The sequence below is a fragment of the Mastomys coucha genome, unplaced genomic scaffold, assembly GCF_008632895.1.
Source record: "Mastomys coucha isolate ucsf_1 unplaced genomic scaffold, UCSF_Mcou_1 pScaffold1, whole genome shotgun sequence".
In the NCBI taxonomy this organism is placed as follows: Eukaryota; Metazoa; Chordata; class Mammalia; order Rodentia; family Muridae; genus Mastomys; species Mastomys coucha.
In genome coordinates, this window is record NW_022196891.1 from 68,982,965 (window position 1) to 68,992,422 (window position 9,458).

Consider the following 9,458-nt stretch of genomic DNA (forward strand, 5'->3'; position numbering starts at 1 on the left):
TCTTCTTCTTCTTCTTCTTCTTCTTCTTCTTCTTCTTCTTCTTCTTCATCTTCTTCTTAGTATTGGATGCTTTATTTTGCATTTTAGAGTATCTGCTTCCCCCATATTGGTCATCAAGGCCTTATGGTAAGACAATAAAAACTTATCACATGAATCAGGTATACTGAAAAACAATGGGTAATTTACAAACACATCTCTAGAGAATCAAAAACATTTTATAAAATACATATTCTAGTACACATGGAGTTTAGATGTTAAAAGGCATTTTCAAAAACAAAGATAAACAAAGCATTTGATACTGTTGAGCCTGGCAGAACAACGCAGACGACGAGCTGGAAATAGCTTCCAAGGGTGAGTGTCATTTGAGGGATGAGGATTACTGGCTGGATTATTTTAAATAATTTAGTAGTAAGATTCTCTCTTTTTTTAAATGAATGTTTCTACCAAGTGAACAGTTTACTTGCCTTGGTAGCTTCTCAAATTTTATACTTATGCTTGTTCACAATTTGATTTAAAGAGCTAAGAACCAGTGGAAGGGAAAAAGGAAAAACTGCCTGTGATCTTACTGAAGTGATCAGCATCAACCACCACACGCCCTGAGGAGGAATATGCTCATAAAAGGTATGTATAGAATCTCAGTGCCCAAAGTTAACTCCAAGTTCTCACTTCGGGAACTTAAGGAAAAAAATAAATGTCCTCAATTAGTTTTAAGTTTTCAAAATGGCATAATACATACCTTCACATATACATTGTAGGGCTCATTAAAATTAATCATACTGCTATTTCTACTTTAAGTATAGTCTGTATGTGATTTAGGGGTATGTCTGGAGACAGGCTCATAGGGGCCACTGAACGTAATGGCAAGCACTGGAACTCACACCTGTAACTCAGGAAAGCTGAGGCAGGAATCCCAAAGTTAAAGGACAGGGCAGAAAAGTTTGAAGCCAGCCTAGTATACACAGCAAGACCCTGTCTGGAATAAAAAGGTAAAAAGGACAGAACGGAATGAAAATGAAAACAAACAAAAAGGATCCTGAGCATGGTGGCACATGGGTTTAACGCCAGCATGCAAGAGGTAGAGGCAGGAAGATTTCTGTGAGTTTAAGGCTAGCCTGGTCTACAAAAAGATTTTCAGGCTAGCTAGGGCTATACTGTAAGACCCTGACTTAAAAAAAATAAGTAGATAATTTGATTGGGCAGTAATTAAAACAGTGATTTTTAAGGTGCCCAATGTCACAAATTTAGTATTTTGCCTCAGTGAAGCAGGGACCAGGAAGTGAAGAAAAATCCTACTTTTCTCTTCACTTATTCATTGGCTCACACACGAGGTGCTGGCAGCTGTGCTGGCCTCAATGTTTTCTGCTTTGTTTTTTCTGAGGACACTTGTGAAGAGTGAGACCCTCTAAGCCTGCAGAACTGAGATCACGGAGATTAACAGAGTAATCTGAAACTTAACCCCAAGCATGAGTGCCTTGTCAGGTCCCTTTTTTGATAAAATATGGGCCTTAAACAAAACTTAAGTGCTCTGTATATTCTATTTTTTTTTATTATACCCATGAGAAGGGTTTCTGAGACATCTCAACTTAAAGTTCATCTTGCATCTCAGATCACCCCTCCTGTCAGTCTATAATATTGTCTAGAGAGAGAGCCATTAGGAGCCTCAAGAGTACTTCATAGAAGAGATGAACTAAGTTCACTGACTTGGGAGGAAGAGTTTGTTCTAACAGATCCTTAGAGATTTTCAAGTGCATTTTTTCCTATATTGAATAAGAATTATTCTCAAAGCAAATATCGTACGATTTTGACATCACCAACTCAAAATGCTAACAGTGCCACTATTGTATGCAACCTGGAATGATCTTAACTACAAATTAAACTCCGGAGACCAAATGATCACTACCGTCAGACTGTTCCCACCGACCAGCTCCCAGCAATGACGCAGAGACTTTTCATTGTTTATGAAGACCTAAGCCTTATAGCTTAGGCTAACTCCTATAACTTAATTAACCCCTTTATTTTGGTCCACGTTTGTCACGCGGCCCATTATGCCATTCAGTCCCTGAAAGTCAGACTTCCTTTGTGTCCGGGTGGGAAATTCTCTACAAATTCTTCCCACAGTTTCTATCTCTGCCCTGATGTCCCGCCTTTCCTCTCCTGACCTACAGGCCATCAGTGCTTTATTAAAGCCAATCAGAAGGTGATGGAGGAGAACGGTTACAAACTGTGATGAAGGTGCTGAGCAATTAGAATACCAAAGTTCCACCAGTACTCCGCACTCTGTTGGTACAGAAATCAACATCTGAATACAAAGACAACCTTTACGTGGTTCTCAAGAAGACTATCCTAGAACAACATGGAAGGCTATGGGACGTGAGTTAAATACAGAAAATTGCTCTCCGGAACTGCCTTTTTTTTTTTTTTTTTTGAACATTAAAATAACTGAGCATTATTTATGGAGGGAGAAATATATGAAGATAAGAGTAGAATATTCTACACATAGGAAAAAAATTCTACTTAAGATACCTTAAAGACTACTGTAGATGTTTATTTAATACTAGAGATGTGCTCAGCTATCACAAAGTATTTCTCTTCATCACAAAATAGTGAGGATTCACACAATCCAAGGAGAAAAAAAAAATATAAAAAATTTTTTTTGATGCAGGTACTACTTCTTCTAAAAAGGGTCTCCAAAATCTTGAGTAGAATTATCGTACTCAGTCATGAGATGCTTGAGTTCTTCAATACAGCGCTCACATATTTGATGTGAGTTCCGCCTCAGTGCAAAATGGATAGACTTTTCTAACGAGGGATCTTTCCCAATCAACATTTTTCACCACCATCCAGAAAGTCTCACAGTCTTGTCGAAAACCTGCTCTATCTGTTTGTTTTTCAAACAAACTGCTAAGCTGGCTGTCTTCATACATTTCTGGGCCACCTGTTGTGTTTGACTCGGGTTCTTCTGTCTGGTCAGTAAATAAGGGTGCTGTGGATCCCGCCTCAAACTCAGGAATTTCAGCCAAGTTATTTTCATCTGACTTCATTAGCCCCCTTGCTGTCAGCAAGTACTTTCTCAGTTAGCCTGCTGGGTTGGTCTAACACCTTGGATGAAGAAACTGCTGATGAACTTGAGGGGGAAGTATCTCTTGAAGTTTTCAAAGACTGAATGGGTCTTTCTTTACTTCTATACTGAAACTGATGGAACGAGTGTGTCCTGCTTCGCTCCAGAGAATAGCCTCTATTGCTGACACTGCTGTGTGGGGAGTCCTTCTGGCCTACATGCTGCGTGGGAAGTCCTTCTGGCCTATAGGTGATTCTGTGAAGAAAGGAGCATCCCTTTTATTGGGAGACTGACCTCTTGAACAATGGAAAGAGTAGAAACTTTTTCTTTGAAAGCCATCTCTCATGTCCACTGGGAGAGCTTCGGGAGCACTGGGAGGCACACGTTCTCTCGGAAGTTTCATAGTCAGAGCGTCCCTCAGATCACACTTCATCTCTTGTGGAAGCCACTACTACGTTTCATTGCAGCCACCGCTGGTGAAACCCGCGAAGCCAGCCGTCTGCTTGCCCCAAAGGCACTTCTGGTGCGTGCCTTCATTCAATTCTAAAAAGGTTTTATTCCTTAATTTCTGCCTTGGTCTGTTTTTCATTCAAACATTTCATGTTCAGTTTCCATGAGTTTGTAAGCTTTACTCCATGCTGGTCAGATAAGATGCAGGGGTTTCTTGTACCTTTTGAGATTGCTTTGAGTCTGATTATATGATCAATTTTGGAGAAAGTTACACGAGGTGCAAAGAAGAAGGTATATTCTTTTTGTGTTTGGCTGAAATGTTCTCTAAATATCTGTTAAGTCCAGTTATTTTATAACATCTGTTAACTAGCATTTCTGTGTTGTGTTTTTGTCTGAATGACCTATTTGTTGATGGACATGGGGTATTGAAGCCTTCCAATATCACTGTGTAAGGGTCAATACGTGATTTATGATGTAGTGTTTCTTTTACAAACATGTGTGTCCTTGTGCTTGGAGCAGAGTTGTTAAGAACTGAAATGTCCTCTTGATGGGATTGTCCTAGATGAGTATGCTTCTTCTTTAATAATTAGCTTTGGTTTGAAGTCTGTTTTGTTAGATGTCAAAATGGCAGCACCAGCTTGCTTCTTAGGTCCATTTGCTTGGCATATTTTTCCCACTCTTTTATCTTGAGGTAATGTCTATTCCTGATGTTGAGGTATAGTTCCTGAATACAACAAGAGACAAGTCCTGTGTTTGCCCTTATCCGAGAATTGAGACCATCGATATTGAGACATATCAATGAGCAATGTTTGTTGATTCCTATTATTTTGTTGTTGTTATTGGTGGTGGTAATGATGGTGGGGTATGCACATGTATGCGTATGCATGTGTGTGTGTGGGCACGCATGTGTATATGCGTGTTTCCCCTTTTTTGCTGGTCTAATGTTATTTAATCCCAGTGTTTTCATGGTTGCAGTTAGCCTCCTTATGTTGGAGTTTTCTTTCTAGCACCTTCCGAAGAGCTTGATTTGTGGATAAATATTGTTTAAATTTGGCGTTATCATGGAATATCTCATTTTCTCTATGGTAATTGAAAGTTTTGCTGGGTATAGTAGTCAGGAGTGGTCTCAGACTCTATAGCACTTCTGTGTAGCCACTTCTGGATGTTACATTCTCTACTGAAAATTAGGTGTAATTCTAGTAATTATGCCTTTCCATATTACTTGGTCTTTTTCTTTGCCACGTTTAATATTCTTTCTTTGTTCTGTATGTGTAGTGCTTTGATTATTATGTATGGAAGGGGATTTTCTTTTCTGGCCTAATCTTTTTCGTGTTCTCTATACTTGTTATACTTTGATGTACTTCTTTAGGAAAATTTTCCTATGATTTTTGTTGAAAGTTTCTTCCTGGCCTTTGAGATGGGTTTCTTTTTTCTACTTCTATCCATTATTCTTAGATTTGATCACAGTGTCCCGGGTTTCTTGAATATTTTATGAAGTGGAAACTTCTAGTTTCTTTGGAAAGTTAGTATGTGAAATGATGTTTTGCTGGAGCACACAGGTAAAGGGATTTCTTGCTAAAGCAGACAGGTAGGTGAAAGGATACTTGATGAAGAAGTATAAATATGACCCCATAGACAGTGAGAGACATGCACCAAAGCATTGGTTTGATTTGCTCCCTCTCAATTTTTTTATGCTGACATTGAGAGAAGCTTACCCAAGAGGGAGCTCATGAGGTTCCTGCAGCTGCTTGTTGCTTCTGCGGCTTCACCTCAGGCTGGTTGGTGCACCTAATGGTTCCTTTGGGATTGAACTACAGCTGTTGGTTTGTGCTGAAAGGACTGGTCTGCAGCTGTCGGTTCGTGCCCTGTGTCTGCCTGCCTAGAGGACTGGTCTGCAGCTGCTGAGTTGCATTTGGTGTTTGTTACAGGACAGAACTGCCGCCCAAGAAGATGGAGCTCGCCCCCAAAGGACTATTGTGAAGAGGATAGTTCCACCCTGTCCTAATAACTTTTCTCTTCCACCAACTCTTCTGAGTGGTGGGCTAGAACCCTTATTAAAAGTAGGTTGCCAAAAAATTATGCCTACAACCTTGTATCAGGAGTATTTTAGTTTCAACATTTTCTTTGATGGTTGTATCCACTTCTGTCACATTTTCAATATCCGATATTCTCCCCCCCTTCTCTTGTAATCTGTTGGTTAAGTCTGCCTCTGCAGTTCCTGTTCAAATTGCTAAATTATTCATTTCCAGAATTACGTCAGTTTGGGTTTTCTTGATTGATTCTATTTCCATTTTTGGGTCTTGAATAGTTTTATTCATTTGCTTCCACTGTTTGTGTCTTCTTTGGTTTCTCTAAGGACTTTATTCATTCCCTCTTTAAGGATCTCTACCATCTTTTCCTTGTGCCTCAGCTAGGTTGAAATGTTCAGGGCCCACTATGATAAGATTGCTGGAATCCAGTAGAGACCCACTGTCATGGATGTTATTTATTGTATTTTTATGCAGGTATCTGGATATCTGGGATTGAGATGATTATAGATTTAGGTGCTGATTTCTGTTTTTGTTTTGTTTTGTTTTGTTTTGGGGGGAGGAATGACTCATTCCTTGTTTTCTGTTTCCTTTGTGGATTTTAGGAGAATATAATGTCTGTGTGTTGTCTGATAGGAGGTTTTCTGTGGACCTAAAGCTTGCCCCCAAAGACTATTCCCTTATTTGCTTACTGACTTATTCCTGAGACTGATCATCAAGATCCAACTATCAAAACACCAAGGTCCAGCAATCAGAATTCATTATTTGGCTATACTGGCTAACCTGTCCAATCAGGACTTACCAACTCATCCCAGCACAGACTTTCCCCTGTTCTCTTCAAAAACCACTCCTACAAAAACACCTGCTGATATCTTTGCTCATTTCAGAGGAAGCCCCTGCCCTTGTTCCTCCTCCAGGGTAATAAATAATTGTATAATTTGTACTTATAATTTGTCTCTGTGTGTTCTGTACCGACCCTGGGATCCTTCACTTCCCCGCTCCACACACCTGATTGTCAAAATCTATGCTACTTGTTCACCAAACTATGTTATTTTTCCTTTGGTCACCAGAAAAGCGTCTTTTCTCTTTGCATCAGCTATAGTTATGCGATTGCTTCTAATCAACAGAAAGGGTGACATTGATGTGGCAGGGCGGGAAACAGAATGACATAATGTAAGGAACAGCTTGGTTGGAGAGCACCTACCTTATCTACAGTGCAAGAGCAAGCAAGAAAGTTTGGACTTTGTCTGGTACGAGCAGTTGGCCTATACTGCTCAAGATAGCTGCTCTCTCCCCCTCAGCCCAGCCTATGGTCCCTTTCCAACCTCAGATCGCAGCAGACTGTCTTCTTCAATTGGATTATCCCAGCCTCCTTAAGGCAGCAGACGGCCTCCTTCAAGTGGGCTATCTCAGCCTCCTGTCTAGATGTACCACCCTTTTCTTACCTCCAGTTTTCCTGGTGGTAGAGGAGGAATGGAATGAAAAGACACACTTTGGAAAAATGGTGATGATAAAAGAAATACCTTTTTATATCGCAAATGAACATGCCCCTCAGATGCCCATGCAGGCCTACCTCTCTAAGAACTACATCTCTACCCATTCTGATATCTTGGAAATCTGAGGCAGATTTGTACCTTAGGTGGCCCAGGTCACAAGCATTGACCCTTGCCTCTCGTGGTCTCATCATCCCATACAAGATTTCTGATTCTCAGTACAAAATAAGAATGTGAGCCCCTTGTTTAAAATGCAGGGGAAAGGTACCATCTAAAGTCTAAATTACAAAATGTTCCTTTTATTCTGCAGTTTATACTTGAGATATTTTTATATTCCCTACTTAATATTGTTATCAATAAAACATTAAATTTTAAATCACTATCATAAATTTTACTGTGTATATAATAATGCTGGTTTTAAATATAAACAGAACATTTAGTTTATACATGAAATCATTTAAATCACCCAATTCATATTTTCTGGTTTATATATGCATTTGTGTTTTACAATAAAATTGTAAATGCTAACCAAAACCAAAACAAAATGCCCCTCAAACCCCTACCCCCAAAAACCTACTATACTTTATACTTAATGATCAATAAAGGCAAGTGGTTTCTGGAATGGGGTTGATTTAACCTCATTTGAGTGTAAATGTACTGCCTTATACTGTCAGCCTACTAAAGTGCTGTGTTCAGGGTATGGATACTGTATATATAATGTAAATGAGATATCTTTTATGTATGTCTTCCTCTTAAAAGCATGCTCCTAATGAATTTGTGTCAACACACACAGACACACACACACACACACACACACACACACACCCCTACACACACAAACATGTAAGCTGAAATGATTGAGAATTTACAGACGGCAACAACAGACCGCAATTAACTCAAGTGCAGCATTCCTCTGAACATGAGGTCATATGTGACATGCTCATTATAGGCTCTCATGCATACCAACAATGCAGGATGTACCTCATGGACATATTGCCTTCATTGGCAACTGTCAAACTGACACAACCAAGAATCTCATCTGAAAAGGAGTCTCAGTTGAGAAATTGTCTTTATCAGGCTGGCCTGTGGTCTTGTTTGTGAAAGACTGTCTTTCTTGACAATTGATGTGGGTGGGCCCAGCCCATTGTGGCAGTACAATTCCTAAGGCAGATAGATGTTCCTTGGTATATAAGGAGCTAGCTGAGCATGAGCTGGTGTGAGCCAGTGAGCTAGCCAGCAAGTGGTGTTCCCCCATGGTTTCTGTCTCCAGTTTCCTGCCTTGAGTTTCCACCCTGTTCTCAATGATGGACTGAGACCTGTAAGATGAAATAAACCCTTTCCTTCCTGAAGTTGTTTTGGGTCAGAGTGAGATGAAACTAGAGTAGAAATATACTTCCTGTGTTAAGACAACTCCCTTTAGAAGTTTCAGGGCAAAGACCAAGCCTCGATCTCATCCATCTCCAGCCTCTTGTGTCTGTATGATCAAAACTTACAATGAGGGAATGGCTTGGGAAGCATACCAGTAAGGTCTAGAAGTGAGGCTTGAGGGGGTCTGCGCTCACCCTGCATCCCGTGCCTACCTTAGAGACAGTGCCCACAAGTCAGCCTGGCCCATCCATAATCAAAGTCACTCCCATCTCTAACAACTACAGGAAGCCAAAGCTCTCGAGTTCTACCAGTCCGAACTGTGGAGACAGAGCAGCAAACCATCAGAAAGGCTTTCTATTTGGTGTCCAAGGGAAATGGAAATGTTCATAATTTCCTGCAAGGAGGGTCGATTATTCACTAGAAGATCTGATAACAAACTGATTTATAGACTTTATGCAATCCTGCGTTTGTGTTCTGTGTGGTTTCCTCAGAAAGAGAACGTGATATTTTTAGATCTAATTAAAATATTAGTAGATACATTAGATAAGTGTTTAAAATGTCTCTATGAACTGGATTGCGTGTTCCATGTAGACAAGGTTCACAGTAATCTTGCAGAAACAGCGATGGGAGACCGTCGCTAGAGACCAACATAAATGAGATGGTTATACAAACTAATGGACAAAATAAACTGGAGCAATCTCAGATGGCTTAGCAGGGACTCCAGGCCATGCTGTATTGCTGTGGACAATATGAATCTTCCTGAAATGCCAAGAAATACTAATACTGATAACACCATATGAAAGTGCAGAACCTGCCCTCTTTTAAATAAAATACCTAAAAGGCCAGTCCCAGGTAAAAGCTTGGAGGAGAGTCATCTGGGTTTACCATGTAGTTATTTACCAAAAATAAAGGCGAGTCTTAACTTTGCTCTTAGATTTAAGTCAAGATTTATACTTGGATTTATACTTCATAGAAGCTGTATAAAATCAATATGGAAGTTCAGTGTTGTTTTTCTTGCACAGTGATTTTTGAAGAAATTGAGTCGTTCTAGTGTGGTTTTTT

At 39.9% G+C, this 9,458-nt stretch overlaps 2 pseudogenes; one reads left to right on the top strand and one right to left on the bottom strand.

The window, feature by feature from the left end:
- Positions 1–2,674: 2,674 nt before the first annotated feature.
- On the bottom strand, positions 2,675–3,433 carry LOC116103551 (annotated as a pseudogene).
- Positions 3,434–8,522: 5,089 nt separating this feature from the next.
- LOC116096869 lies at positions 8,523–9,225 on the top strand (annotated as a pseudogene).
- The last annotated feature ends 233 nt before the right edge of the window (positions 9,226–9,458 follow it).